Here is a 15,805-nt window from a genome sequence, read left to right on the forward strand (position 1 = left end):
GTGCATAAATGACTTTCTATGGTTGCAAGTACTAATGTGCTTAGCACGCAAAGGGGGGCATTTGGGTCTTGCATACAAAATGGCATTTGTGCATTTCACTTACCCAGGCATTCTATAAAACACCTGTAGTTCAATGGGGTATTTAGGATTTGCATAAGAGGACATGTGCATTTAACCTAAACCTAAAACGTGCCAGGTGGTCTGTGCAGCTACTGTCTTTCAAATGTGGTATTGGGGGGCTGAAATGGATTGTACTACCCAAATAAAAATTGATATGTCAATCACTGGCTGTAATAAGGACCAATATTATTTTGTGTTTCATGGGAACTGCTCTTGGTTCAAAATTGATATTGTGCAAGTACTTTTTTTAATTGATTTTTATACACAGCCAATTCCTTACCAAATACACTCATTTTTGGTTTTGGAGCTTTGGTGGCGTAAGCCACTTAATCGTAAAAACATAGGTAATGTAAACGTTAAAAAAAAAAAAGGAGAAAGGGGAGTTTGGGAGCAGTGTATGGCGTTGGCATGGCAACTTGCCCATGCTTGGCTATGAAATGGCCGAAGCATCTGGGCCTTCACCATCTCGCTCACGTCTGCCGGGGTTGCTGCTGTTGGCAGGGAAGTGTAACTATATGCCGGTTATTATTTTCATTCTGATGCACCAATGCTTTTTTTAACTTGAACTCCTGGCAGACTTTGTTCCAAGTCTGCCACGGAGTGATCTGTCTTAGAGCCAAAGCTGCAGCCATTGCACTGCGTGGCTTTATGTTCCGGGTGTGGGCAGGAGGAGGAGGGGGGGGGGGGGGAGGCTAGAGAGGTGTGTGGTGCTGTTCTACTGCTATGACAGAGGCTAAAGCACGCTTTTGTAAGGTAAACACAGTGCCAGGAGGGGACAGCCGCATGGAGGGTGCAGTGAGCCTAAAGGAAGGGGATGCCCGCGGCAATAGTGTTTCGAGGTCTGCAGACGAGAGTGGGTGCCGTCTCTCAGCCGTGGCACAGCCACTGACCCCTCCTCTGTGCACCATGCCTGCCTGGTGGTGAAGCAGCTACTGCACTTAATGGGGAGATCCCCATTGGTCACCCCGCCTCCTGTGACAGGTATATCACAAACAACAACAGACAAGTTTTGTAAGGTTATTTGGAATATACAAGGTCACAGTTTATTTGGAGCAAACAATAAACTTGGGACGGTCCCAGCCACACACTACATTACACTCAGGCAAGGGTGAACCGTGTCAACCTATCTGCCAAAGGCACAAGCTGAACACGCTTCTGGTTACTACCAGGCAAACATCGGTTACTACCAGTGGGACACTTTGGAGCACTGACAAGGAGGTTGTAGGCATAAAGCCCTAAAAGGGGAGTCAGTGCCCGTCGATGGATTTGGCTTGAGCCCGGACAATCCTGAGCCACTGCCGCCGAAGCTGCAGCGTGAAAATCCCTCATTGGCTAGGACCGCCCCAATACTCCGCCTGTAACAGAAAAAGGAAAATTAGACACAACATACCACAACACAGTATCATTATACTGTATCTATTCTTTGTCGTCGCTACTACATCTACCTGCACTCTTTCAGTGATACGAATGCCTCACCATGTCACATAAAACTATTCTAACTGCATTAACCTCACGCTACTACTTACTTCACTACTTAACTCTTTCCCCAGGTTAATAGATCATTTCCAGAAAAACCAGGGTGTGGGTGGGTGGGTTATAAAAAACGGCGGGAGCTGCTGGAAAAAGAGACTGACTGCCCGCCTTATATGCTTCCCCCGAGAACCTGCCTGGAAGTCAGGCCCTGGCAGACGCCTCTTCCGCCTCCACTGGGGAGGAAGAGTAGAGGCTGGCCACCCCCTGGAAGGTTGTGGTCAAAGGGGACAGCCCGCTATGTATGCTGTCCCTCTAGTGCCCCCTGCAGGGGCCGGTTCGCCTCTGAGCATGCAGATGAAAACACCCAGCTCTTGGCAGGCTGCTCCAGCCGACGCCACCACACTGGATATGTTCTCTTCAGTCACGTCTGCTGCAGTGGGGGATGAGGAGTGCGCACAACATAAATTCAAAACCACCAAGCAAAAGCCACTGTTTTTTAATTTTTAATGGCAAAAGCGTTGCATGCTCGGGAGGCCCTTGACGTTGCAGTATGGATGTGGCCTTAAATGATGTCCCAAAAATGCAACACTGTAAGAACCTGGCAAGGAGAAACTGAACGATTAACATGCACCTCTACCTCTCCGGTGACCCGGTCCCTTGCTCCTTCGGGCTCACGCCTCCTTGTCTCGTGGCTGTGCGGGGAGATAAAGGATTCCAGACATTAGACAGCTGCCACTTTACCTCACAGGACAGGTTGTAGTGTTTGTCATCCTTATTGGCAGGGACGTCATTTAGGGGTCGCCTGAGGTCGCAAGAGCGAACGCTGCCGATTGGCCAGTGACCTCTGTCAATCTCGACCTCTGGCAAGAGAAGGGGCGTGGCCACAGCTATCTTCCTGCAGTGCTGCGTGCTGGTCCTCCGTTTTGCACGTGGTTTATCTGAAGACGTGCGCGGCGCTCCTGAGCCCCTGTCCTCCAGTGTCCAAGCAAGGCTAACTTCACGGTGCTCACGGTAAGTAGACAGTCTGAGTCGGTCAGTGGGGGTGGGTGTGTGCAGTGGCTGTATGTCAGTGTGAGTCTGACTGAGGTGAGGTCGGGGGCGGGTGTGTGTGTGGAGGGGTTGCCCACACATATAACGGAGCCACCCTGTGTCATTAATAAAGCAAACATGCATGCAGGAGAAGAGCCGCGCTGAAGCTGATTCACTGCTAAACTGGCAAAAATCACTTGGTTAGGGTCCATGTCAGCGTGTAAGAAACAGGGATGGATGGGCAATGCTCTGGGGTTTGCCTACGGTTTTGCAGCTTTATTTCGTTAAAAAGGACCGTGGGGAAATCATGGCGCAGATTCAAAATTGCTCTTTTCTAAAATACGTCCTTTTAGACCCATAAATGTGTGTTGCCAATGTGGCAAAATAGTGCTAACGGTTCATGCCAGGTCGGCAACCACTGCCCCTGACGTTCATGAAGCTCAGTGGGTTATGCACCTGCTGCCGAGATCTGTGTTCTACATGCACATCACAGATTCAGATTCTGGCGAAGAAGACTTATTGTTGCTTTCTTGTGTAATTAACTTAGGGGATAGTGGCAGTTGATATTCCCAGCGCTAGGAAATGGCAGAAGGTGGTGCAGCCCGTGCTGTGCAAGCAAGCATTGCTTCATCTCTAAAACTCAGGACATCCTGTCCTCGCTCTCCTCCTTTCACCTCCCTCCCTCCCTTCCCGGCTCTTCCTCTGGCCCTTCTGCAGTCACCCCTCCTCCCTCTTTCTCTGCCTTTCCACTTTTCTCTGCTGACGAGGTTTCCAGACAAGTCCGATCTATGAAAGTCTTGTCTAAACAGGTTCACCCCTGTTCCTCCAAAACTATCAAGGACCACATCGACTCCCTGGCTCCTGCCCTGGCTGACTTTTACAACCACTCCTTCGCCTCTGGAGTCTTCCCTTCCCCCCTCAAGCACTCCCTTGTGCACCCTCTTCTCAAGAAACCCTCTTCCGACCCCTCCTGCCCGGCTAACTATCGCCCTATCTCCATCACTCCCTTCCTGGGCAAGCTCCTGGAGAAACTGGCCATCTCCCAGCTTAACCTCCATGCTGAATCTGTTGGTAGTCTTCATGACCATCAATCTGGTTTCAGAGCTGCCAGAAGCACGGAAACTGCTCTCCTGAACATCCGTGAAGACCTGCTCTTGAACCTCGATTCCAACACTCCGTGTGTTCTCATTCTGCTCGATCTCTCCTCTGCCTTTGACACTGTCAACCATGCCATCCTGCTCAACCGTCTCCGTGAAAACCTGGGTATCACTGGTCAGGCTCTGGCGTGGCTGACCTCTTTCCTTTCAAATCGACCCTCCCAGGTCCAACTGGGGTCCTTCCTCTCTGACATCTTTTTCTCCACCTGTGGTGTCCCCCAGGGATCTAATCTCTCTCCCTGGCTGTTCAACCAGTATCTGGCACTCCTTGCCCACCGCATCGCCGCTCTCTGCCGTAATTTCCAGTGCTATGCGGACGATACCCAGCTCATTTTCAGGCTACCCTCAGCCTCCCCTCTCCTTCCCTCATCTCTGACTGTCTGTCTGCTATCCAAGAATGGTGTGCCGCCAATGACCTCTGCCTTAATGCCAGTAAGACTGAGATTCTACTCATCGGTACACCCACTGCCTCCTTCCCTGCAGCTCTCTGGCCTGCCTCCCTTGGCCCCCTCCCTGCTCCTATCTGCAATGCAAAAAACCTTGGGGTCATCTTCGACTCCACACTCTCCTTCTCTCCTCATATTTCTGACGTCGCTAAGAAGTCACGCTACCAGCTGCACCTCCTCAGAGGTATTCTTCCCTTCCTCTCCTTCCCCCAGAAGCTCACTGTCTCCCGAGCCCTGGTTCTCTCAAAGCTGGATTACTGTAACAGCCTCTATCTTAATCTGCTTGCCTCCACTCTCCGCCCTCTGCAACTCATCCAGAACAGAACTGCGAGACTTGTCCTTGACCTCAAGCCCAGGGACCGTATCTCTCCAGGACTGAAATCTCTACACTGGCTCCCAGTGGCTGCGAGGATAAAGTTCAAAACCCTCTGCACTGTCCACAAGGCCTTCTGGGGCCTTGGTCCTAAATACCTTCAACTCTCTCTTCCCAAATATCTTCCTTCCCGAGCCCTTCGCTCATCCGCCTCCAACTCCCTCAGGGTCAGCCGCTTCTCGAAGCAACGAGCTGGGGGTAGATCTCTCTCCGCGGCAGGGGCCTCCCTCTGGAACAGCCTTCCTGCCTCCCTGAAACTTGAGGAGAACCATCTCCGGTTCCGGAAGCACCTCAAAACCTTCCTCTTTGCTTCTGCTTTCTCTCTCCCTCTCCCCTGCTGAACAGCTAATATTCTTCACTGAAACTGCACTGATTCTGCAACTGGACCACTCTTAATGGCTTCGGTCCTGGGCCCAGCCACTCTCCACTTGCACTGATGCCCTGGAACCCCTCTGCACTGCGGGACTGTCTCTGTATCCCTACAGCCCCCCCCCCTTTTCCAGCACTTGTTCTGCACTTACCTTGCACTTGCCACCAGCTGGCCCTATTTATTTATTACTTTACGCCACTTACCTTATACTGCACTTCCCCCTCCTCCCCTTCCCCTTGCACTTTTCCCCCTCCCCCACCCCTGCACTTGCGCGATCTGAATGACACCTGGCCTAGTAGGATCGTTGTCTGTCTCCCCTTGTTCCTCCCCTCCCTGCCTCGTCGCGCCTTGAAACACCTATGTATAGGCGCGTTACAAATGCCATATCATATCATATCATATCATTGACAAAGACAATAGGTGTGGCTTTATCAAATGCCACTTTCCCCCTGTATCCAGGGACTACACTTTACCAGTATTTTCAGCATATGCTAGATGAAGCGCCAGACGCCCGGATATTACCATCCAATGCCAAGTAAAAAGTCTATGCCTACGGACAGCCAACCATGCCCAGGTCAGGGCCCACATTGGTCTCGGGAGGATAGCTCAGGCGCAACGTGCTCGCCTAGGAAGCAAGACGACACGGAGCACCACAGGTTTGATCCCCGGGTCCGTGCTTAGAAACCTCTGAGTAATAAGCGCATTATAAATACCATATCATTAAGAACAATTACAGGACCTGAGAACACAGGCTTTTAATTTGTAGAGAGAAATCACATCGCAAAAAGACTAAGTATATCCAAATAGGCCCTGATGCATTGCATAGGCATCATATGCCAGGAGCAACCCCTTTCTCTAGTTCCACCAACTCCACATGTATTATTTTCTTCTGAGCATTTCTAACAAGCTTACGTAGAACAACTGGTCACTTCTCAACACATAACAACAAGGGGAGGGGTGACTTCAATGATGCCTGCAATTTTTTTTTATTTATATGGTTAATAAAATCAACCTTTCAAATATCAAGAGGTATCACAATATCAAAACACTACAATTCATAAAAATAGATTTACAGTTTGTTCATTCACTACAGTTAAAATTCAAATTTAGTGTATCTCAATTACGCTAACTATGGGTGTACACTAAATATTTCATCCAAAAATCGCACAATTGCTATTTTGGTCCTTAAGGCAGTTGCTGAAAAGATACAATGCCATAAATTCTTATTAATATGTGCATTTTGGTCTTCAAAGAAATTTCCAAAGCATTTTTGTCGAATAGTGGCTAAGTTTGTACAAATCACTAAACAATGCTCCAACGTTTCTCTTTTGTCAATAACCTTACAAAAGCGACATACATTTTCTGATTGCATAATTTGATTTCTGCGCGCCTGAACATCTAATGTCGGCCAAAGGTTCAACCGAAAACGGAGAAACTTCTGACGAGTCTTTGAACAAGGAAATTTGGCCAAATAATCAGACATTGTTCTACATTGCTTGTGCCCAAATAGCGCTCGATCAAAATCCTTGTAGTTGAGACATTTATTTTGGGTCAGAATCCAATCATGTTGCTGGACTTTCATTTTGGCACGAGCTTCATTGTTCAAAAGTAACTCTAAATCAACTGAGGCATCAGACATTGCATTCATAGTAAAAGTGCACCATTGTTTTGAAAAGGCCTGATTTTGCTCTAAAAGATGACAGGCCACCTTTCCCAAAATGTCTGATCGCTCTAAAGACAATAGACATTTACGGAAAAAGGCACAATATTTCCAAATTATGAATGAGAACATTGAGAGAGATCCCAATTCAAATCGAATCAATGGTAAAGGTGTGCAAGCGGGCAGATGTAGTACTTGTTTCCAAAACAAGGATTCAATTCTATCCCATCACTCCACAGGTTTAGGACTGCGAGCCTCAGACCCATAGGTCAAGATTGGCATCACCTTCTGAAGAAAGAAGGTGAGAATATGTTTACACGTGAATTTGCCAAATTTGGCCATAAGTATCTTTGCTTGCGCAATTAAGGACCGTAATTTGCCCTGGATCTCTATGTCAGGGTCAATACTTGGTAAAGTATCCACTATAAGGGTGCCCAAATACTTATAGTTGGCTACCTGTTCTAATGGAACATTGTGTAATCGCCAACAAAAAGTTTTAACTTTACACTTTTCATGCCTCTTACAAACCATTATTTGGGTTTTATTAGTATTAATTGTCAAATGGTTTGTGTCTACATATGTTTCAAGGCCATGCAAAAGTTTCTGAAGACCTGTATGGATTTTTGAAAAAAGAATCAAATCATCTGCATAAAACAAGTAAGGAACATTATGCCGGCCTAATCGAGGTGAGTCACTCACAATTTGACTCAAAGTTACGCCCAAGTCGTAAATAAAAAAGTTAAAAATGGATGACGCCAGAATACAACCTTGTTTTAGCCCTCTAAATGTTCGAAATTTCGAAGTCAGATCACCACTCAAATTAAGTCGAACCTGCATGGTAGTATTGGAGTGTAGTAGAATGATTAGGGATAATAGAGAGGATGGACAATTATGCTTGATCAGCTTATGCTGTAGTAGTGATCGATCAATTGAGTCAAACGCAACCTGGAAATCAACAAAGGATAGATACAAAGTCTGCCTTTGGGCTGCGTGATCAGAAAGGAGCATTTGTAGCGTAATGATGTTAGGGATGGTACCTAAGCCAGTCACAAAGCCTGATTGAAATGGGTCATTAAGTTGGACCTGCGAAATCCACTTCTTGAAGTCTCTTAAAATCAGTCGAGAAAAGATGTTTCCTGGCGCGTCTAGTAGTGCAATAGGTCGATAACTGCACGGCTCTTTCCTATCTCCTTTTTTATAAATAGGGACAATAATAGAATGAGTCCAGGACGACGGTAATTTTTGAGACTTCAAGATGAGACTAAAGATGGTAAACAGAATACGACTCCACACTTGTGGATAGGCTTTGAACATCTTGTTGGACAAACCATCTGAACCACATGCGCCTGAATTGCTCGCTTTCTTGATATATAAAAGAATATCTTCAAGATCAAATTCTAGATGAAATCTAGGAAAAGAATGAGAACTGTCTAAAAATGCATCATTAACAGGCAGTTTATAAAGATTAGGAAAATAAGCAATCCAGGCATGCTCTGAGACTTCATTTGCTTGAATTATTGTTTGGAAGCCAGAAGTCACTTGATTAAGATAAGACCAGGTTTTAGAGATATTCTTACATTGGACAGCAGCCAAAAGTAGCTGACTATCAGTGTGGTAAAGCTTCGCACGCCTTGCCTTCACCCAATTTCTATACTTTGTTTTAAGGTTGGAGAGATGTTTATGGCGAATATTAGCTGGAAGATTCAGTACATTTCTCTTCTGTTGTCTGAAAAGGCGCTTGCGATCTCTAATTTCTAAGTCAAAGACATGCGAAAATTGAACACAGATAGAATGTTTCGATGAGAAACTAGGGACTTGAGACCGAAACACTTGTAGCATATCAGAGTAGCAGACATTTGGGGAGTCAGCAGTGAGGGCTGTAGCAGCTACTGCCTGTGTCAAATAAAAATGAAAGGCCTCAACTGACTTCTCAGTCTATTACCAGCATTGTTCACACAGAATTGACTTTGCAACATTCTGTCTCTATGCATATTACAACTGCTACTATACTGCCAGACAGCTGTAAGTTGTTTATGATCACTCAGCTCTGAATGCACAATTTTGAAATCCACAACATCATGGAACAGGGACACATTCGTATACATATAATCAATAATAGATGCCGATGCGCCCCGGGACCATGTTGAAGATGGAGGGATGTCGGAATGAAAAGCTCCGTTCAGCCTTGTGAGATTATGATGTTTACTAAATTGTTCCCATTGTTTTATACAAATGGAATTGCTTTGTTTAGTTGAATTAATGCAATCCAGATTAAAGTCTCCTGCAATAAAAAGTTTTTGAACCGATCCATCCAATAGGATTACGGTCAGCATATCATTTAAGGCCTTCAAGAAGCATTCAACCGTAATCCCCACTGGATTCCAGTAAAGGTTAACAATGGCATATAATGTTGTGGATAATTTAAATCTTGTCATTTGAATATAGGCATTAGGTGAGGCCCACGGATAGATACTAGCATTATTATCTGCCTGTATTGCAGTTAGAAGCCCACCACATGGTCTGCCACTCAAACCTTTATTGGCCGCTAGAGAGATCACATCATGAGCATCCCAAATGGGATCAGTGGTCAACCAAGTTTCCTGAAGTAAAACTAGCTTATAGTTAGCTAGAGAACTTAGTTAGCTAAGATCATTATTCAAGAGCTTAGAGTGACCCCTAGTATTCCAACTAATAATAGAAAAATTACATAGCTCAGCAGCTTGACCTAGCTAATGCTGTTTTAAGGGAATCTGACAAAATCTTTCACCTTGCAGCTCATAAACATGATTTTTGTGGTTGACATGGGGAACTAATTGCTGCTGATTTGGAGCACCTAGGTCAGTAACTTCCAATGATACCTCAAATCCTAGATCGTGCAATTGTTTTTGGGCCGCCCAAATAGCGTTCTGGACGATACGTGAATCCATCCAAATTCGCACAACATTCGTTTTCTAAATGGTACAAAAGTCAACCAAAGCCAAGTCGTACGAGCTAATATCTTCTAGAGATGGCACATCAGAAAAAATGCTCAGAATAGAGTTACGATTTAGGACATATTGTGGGCTCGGGTATGGCCTACAACTGAGCAATAAGCTAAAATTAGCAGGACGCTTGGCCATAGGCTTAGTTGCAGGTTTATGGGCCACAGGCTCTGAGCCTCTATTTCTTAGAGCCATTGGAGGCACTACACTGGGCTTAGACTCTTTTTGGCAAGCAGCCTGTAACAATTCAAAAAGTTCAGGGGCAATTTCAGCCAGGAGTGACCGTCCAACAGTACTAGTAGTACCCCGTAATTCAGTTTGCGGCATCAGTTTTGCACCTGACACCAATGGGCAAACTATGGGGGTAACTGCTTTCGTTAAACTCACACCAGTATTAGGTAAAGATGGATTGTTTGCACTTAAGGGGTGCTTAGATGACAGAGCCTCAGGTTGAGTGGCGATTTTTTTTGCCATACCAATCTGGCCAGACATATATGCATCAACAGCACGACGAATCTCCTGTCGATGGAAATCCAAAGGCAGGCTCGCAGCTAGACCGCTTGAGGCATCATCAGCTCTAGGCATGGGTGTGGGCATGGGAGTGGCAGCCTCGGCTTGACAGTCCATGCTGCCAGTTCAGCCAATGCATCAAGTGGGGCGTACGCAGGCATAGTATTTAATTCTTGTAGAGTGGAAACGGGAGTGCGTATCAAGGCCATTTGATGGTATTTTTTGCAACTGCAGATGATGCAATGAGCGCACTTTTTTTGGGTAGTGTAACACGGCGGAGAAAGCTCTTTGTTTGGGCTGTGCCATTTTTCTTAGCGGCTGGAAGGTTTTTGGATTTTTTGCACTGGGGAGTTTGAATCGATTTCGCACCAGTCAAGTATTTTAGGGGTAGAGATGGTATAAGGCACACTTGGGGCACCTTTAGCACTGGTACAGGGTGTGGAAACCATTGGGTCAGCTGGACTCAAATTTGCCTGAACCATGGAATCCACAATAATACCTGCAATACAAGGCACTGCTGACGTATATGATGTAGGTAGATTTGCCACAGACGTGGCAACATTTACCCAAGGTCCTGAAAGTGCTTCAAAAGAAGTTTGAGAACCTAAAGATACTTTAGTGACAACCGGCTTATCACTAGTGTCAGTTGAAGCAAAAGATGAGTCTTTTTTTTTTTTTTGCTGTAAAAGCATGGAAGCACTCTCTTGCCATGTTAGAATTTGATCTAATTTACACGAATGATCACCCATCTTTGAGATTACTGAATCAAAGAGTCTGGACAAAGATTGTAGGGAGACATGCATTGCCGATAGTGTAAGTGCCACCAAGTTTCCTGGATCCACTACCGCCTCCACTTTACCAGTTGCTACTACTGGCATAGGAATTCGACGTGGAGTCGTTGCATGATATGAGTCTTCAATTTCCGAACACTCGGAATTATGATCAGAAAACATAACAGGAGACTGCGACAAGTTCAACATGGCTCTCTCAGGTAGCAATTGTTGAGAGAGGCTCGAGGGATCCATATCTAAATTAACCACTACAGCATCATTGGTCACACAAGTAGGCGTAACAGCCTTTGCTCCAACAGGAGCTGTCAGTGGTAGGTTATGAAGTATCATACTATCGGATAAAGATACTCGAGATGAGGAGTTTTCACAGGGTGTGATACTGGTGTGCACTGAGCAAGCACCATCTATGGAAGTCACTTTTTTTGAAAAAGGCGGGCGAAGCACACCCTTTAAGTCAGGACCAGGAGTAGAGCACACTTGTGAATTGGCAGGAGCTCTCATATCAATAGGAGCAGAGATTGCATGTTTGTCTTTACAGAATACCCTAATGTCAGGCAGTGGCGGCCTTCTAGGACCAGCTTTCATGCTGTTCCGACCGCGAGCACCGACTGGAGTCAAACAGCGAAAAGGGACAATTTTATTATTTGAATGATGTTTGGGCTTAGATAACAAGGTGTTAAGAGGACCCTTATGACATCCAAGATGCATAACTGGAGGCATCCCCATTGTCAACGTAGGAAATCTTGCTTGCATAATCCAGCCACCTGTAATTACTGATATATACAAAAAAGTCTACAACCAAACGATAATTTCAGTAACAGGCGCAATTGCGCTAAAACCAGAATTCCTTAAATTATTTTTTACACTAATTCCATGGGTCCAAGGACAGACTTACTAAATAACAGCAGTCCGTATTGTGTTCATTAGGATCTTCGCTGACACTCGATTTTTACCGAATCCAGCACTTGCGCCTCAGCGCCAAACAGCCGCACAACAGCACAGTTAGCGGCCTTGCCACCGCCGGGCTTTTCGCCGCAAGGGTGGATGGGAGGGTGCTTTGAAGCAGTAATGGGTCACGTGATGTACCACGTGACTAGCACTGCTCCCTCCTCTGGGCAGCGCTCAGAGTCCAGCGCTCGGGGTCCTGCAAGAGCTTTAAGAATGCTCGCAGTGCAGGAAGGTCCAGGTAGGTCCAGGGAACACCAAAAGTACACGTACAGAAACGAAAGTCACAGAATACGCCGCTCGGGCAGATGGGAGGGTGCTTTGAAGCAGTAATGGGTCACGTGATGTACCACGTGACTAGCACTGCTCCCTCCTCCTCTGGGCAGCGCTCAGAGTCCAGCGCTGGGGGTCCTGCAAGAGCTTTAAGAATGCTTGCAGTGCAGGAAGGTCCAGGTAGGTCCAGGGAACACCAAAAGTACACGTACAGAAACGAAAGTCACAGAATACGCCGCTCGGGCGGATGGGAGGGTGCTTTGAAGCAGTAATGGGTCACGTGATGTACCACATGACTAGCACTGCTCCCTCCTCCTCTGGGCAGCGCTCAGAGTCCAGCGCTCGGGGTCCTGCAAGAGCTTTAAGAATGCTCGCAGTGCAGGAAGGTCCAGGTAGGTCCAGGGAACACCAAAAGTACACGTACAGAAACGAAAGTCACAGAATACCTGCAATTTAGACTGGAGGATGTGGGCGATGTTCCACAGGATTACTGGAAATCTGAGACATCAGAGCTGTTGTTTCTAAAACCTAGTTATGAACTACACTTCCCAGAATGCACTCTGCACTAACTTTATAGATGTCCTCATGGAAACGCATGGGAAAACTAAATTCGCCAAAACAGCGGACTCACGGGATTACAAATTCCATAATGTACTGTGTCTCGCTAAGGCAGAAAACCCCTAAGACTACATGCCATGTTGTATTCTGCCTCACGATGTGCAGGAACAGCAACAGAACTATATACCAGAACACTGTACTGTGCGACTTAGGACTTCATGGACCATAATTCACTTGTCTCTAAGGTTCACAATGAACCACTTCCAATGTTTTTTTTCTAGTTCTTTCGTCCTCTCGGCCCTGCTTCTAAACCCACCCTCCCAGACGCATATTGGGTGAGGGTTGGGGCGAGTGTGTGGGCGTTGGAGCCGGACAACCAATGTTGCAAAGGAGTTGGATCAATCCAGCAAGACAGGAGGAGGCAGCCGTTTACGGACTGCCCCTTACTGGTTTCCTGCTCTTACCATATAAAGGTGTTAAATTAAATTAAAGCGGGGGACTCATCAACAAACGCAATCGGATGCGACGTTGTCAGAAATTAGCATATCAAGGTGAAATATGCACATTTCATTTATTAGCTTTGCATAACCACCCAAACTGAACAGGATGAATGGCGTTTGCCTTTCATAAAATCAACACACACACAAAACCAAGACAGGATATTTTCTTCTAATAGTGATTTTGAAAACGTTAAAATGTGTGCATGTTTAAACTCCAAGAACCATTACAAATGTTTTCCCTGGGACTTGTAGTACCGAAATGGGATATTTCACCTTTAGTTTTTGTTATTTTTGATCAGGTTATATAGTGCAGTGGTGAAGTGTCCGCCCTACAAACCTGACGACTGCGGTTTGATCCCTGAGATCTTTATAAATTCAAAGGGGACATCCATGTTTCTCTTTTAGCTGTGGGGGACTAAGTCCCCCTCAAAATAAAGTGGGGGAGATTCCGTCCCCCTGCGTGTACCCTCGACTTGAGCCCTGTTTTTGGATGGAAATATATCAAATCATGACCAGGGAAAAAAAAACGAAGCTGTCCCTTCTTTTGGGCCTACTGACTGGCCCTATATAATGGCAATGCGCTGCCTACATAAAAGGCGGAGAAATCAGGAAAAACCTAACATAGACTTGACTTCATTCATACTGCAGGCGCAAGCAGGGGCTGTTTAGGCGCAGCTTGCTTTGCACACAGGCCACGCCGCCAGGAAAGGTGCTATGGAGGATAAGGTACACAGGCTTCGCACTCCTGCTGTGCTCAGCAGATGATTCCACCTAACCTGAGACATTTGCTCATGCAGGTTTTGTTTTGCAATCATGTTCCCTGCGTGCCTACGTAGGTGAAGAATGCATGGAGGAAATATTAGTACTTTGGAAAGTTGGCTTTAAGTTGTGTATCCCAGTAAAAATCTTTTTACATAAATTGTTGCCTTTTGGTCCAAAGCTCCGTAATCTCACTTCAACTGAACCTTAATATCTGCTGGCTGCTACTTTTAACATTTATGCTATTTAATGTAGACAATAATGTGCTGGTTACCAACTCCCTGCGCTCTGCTTTTTAGTTGGGTAAAGCTCAGAAAGCACTCCTTAACCTATACCCCAATATTATTCACTATGCTAGAACACTTCATCTAGGATATGATGGGTTATTTATAACGCACTTAATACCCAGAGGTTTCTAAGCGCAGACGTGTCGTCTTGCTTCCAAGGCCAGCATGTTGTCCCTGAGCTATCCTCCCGATGAGCTATCTGGGTGGTTTAGCTTGTATTTATCGTTTTGTGGGGTTCAGTTTCCTTCTTGTAGCCCATATATTTTTTGTTTTTCTTCAATGTTCTGAGTCACTAAGTCCATTAGGGGGCAGATTCAATTTTGAGTTGTACCCCATGTGCAGGGCCACTGATGATGGGCAGTAGGTGTCCAGTGCAGGTGTGGCAAATGTCTTGCACTTGCAACAATAAGTAGGCGAAATGAAAGGGGGGAGATCTGCACTAGAGCATTAGGTCCTGAAAGTCCTGGCTGTGTTGGGTGTAAAGACTGGTAGAGGGTGTCTGTACTTCCGCTCTCTATATGGTAGAGGAGAGGCATAGGAGACCCCAGCCAGATTCTCTATTATGGTAGAAATGGACGAGCAATCAAGGCCTAGCTTCTCAGGAGGTGATACGGGCTGGTTCTTAAGTACAGTGTAGTCCCCGAACCCCCACAAAGGAATGTCCACACACTGTTACTGAAAACACAGTCTTTATATAATTAATATTCAAAAGGTATGTACACAATCACAATAACGCACTTTGTACTCGGAAGTCAATAATGATAAATATATACAATTCTAAAGTGGTACCACCAATGTTATCGAATCTCATTAAAGTGCATCAACTGTACAGTTAAAATGTCACACAGATCAATAACGAGGAAACCAGCAATAGAGATAGGAAGGAACGCAAGATGGTTGAAACAGTAGGCAGAATGCGGACCCCTACCCCAGGCACAGTTCTGTGTGGAGATCCCCCCCCACCTGGGCAACCTGTAAATAAAGATATATAGCACAAGCCCAGTCCATATGTTCAATAGTCTCACTTCTTCCTATTAAGGTTTTACCCCCCCAATGTACCTGGTGGAGTAGAGTTCTGCAACGATGCGTCGACCGATCCTTCTTGAGTGCCTCCCTTTCAGGCGGGAGCCACGGATCGTCGAGAGGTGTCGGGGCACTTGGCGTTCGGTGTCGGGGAATCGACGGCCCTTCTTGAGTGCCCTCCCTTTAAGGCGGGAGTCACGGCTCGTCGAACATCCGACGGTGAACAGGTTGAACTACGGCAGGGAAGTGACAGCTTCGTTCCCAGGGTGCTCGTCGACGACAGAGCGTTGGCGTCCTGCGAGGAAGAGGCGTGCGGGGAACCTCTGTGACGATAGTTCTGGACCGCAAAGAGATGATGAAGAACTGTGGCCAAGCAAGGGCATCGAGCCGTCGGCATCTCTGTGGTCTTTTAGGTGGCGGGAAACCCACCGGTGGATGATCCTCGGCGCGTTGACGGTCGGGCCTTCTCCAGCGGGAGACAAGCGGGTGACGATGCAGACGAGAGCATCCGATGATCAATTGAAGTTCTTAGGCAAACGGGAGCACGGCG

The 15,805-nt window shown here is 46.3% G+C and overlaps 1 long non-coding RNA gene across 3 annotated transcripts in view; it reads right to left on the reverse strand.

Moving 5' to 3' along the window:
• Positions 1–798: 798 nt before the first annotated feature.
• Positions 799–15,805, reverse strand: part of LOC138566311 (uncharacterized) — a 91,414-nt gene continuing 76,407 nt past the window's right edge. For 2 of the 3 annotated variants that reach the window (XR_011301902.1, XR_011301901.1), the window contains exon 6: positions 799–2,285. This is a non-coding gene — a long non-coding RNA (uncharacterized lncRNA). The remainder of the gene's footprint in view (positions 2,286–15,805) is intronic. The other variant, XR_011301903.1, reaches the window with a different exon arrangement.

The sequence above is a fragment of the Ambystoma mexicanum genome, chromosome 2p (genome assembly GCF_040938575.1).
Source record: "Ambystoma mexicanum isolate Mex_15411 chromosome 2p, UKY_AmexF1_1, whole genome shotgun sequence".
In the NCBI taxonomy this organism is placed as follows: Eukaryota; Metazoa; Chordata; class Amphibia; order Caudata; family Ambystomatidae; genus Ambystoma; species Ambystoma mexicanum.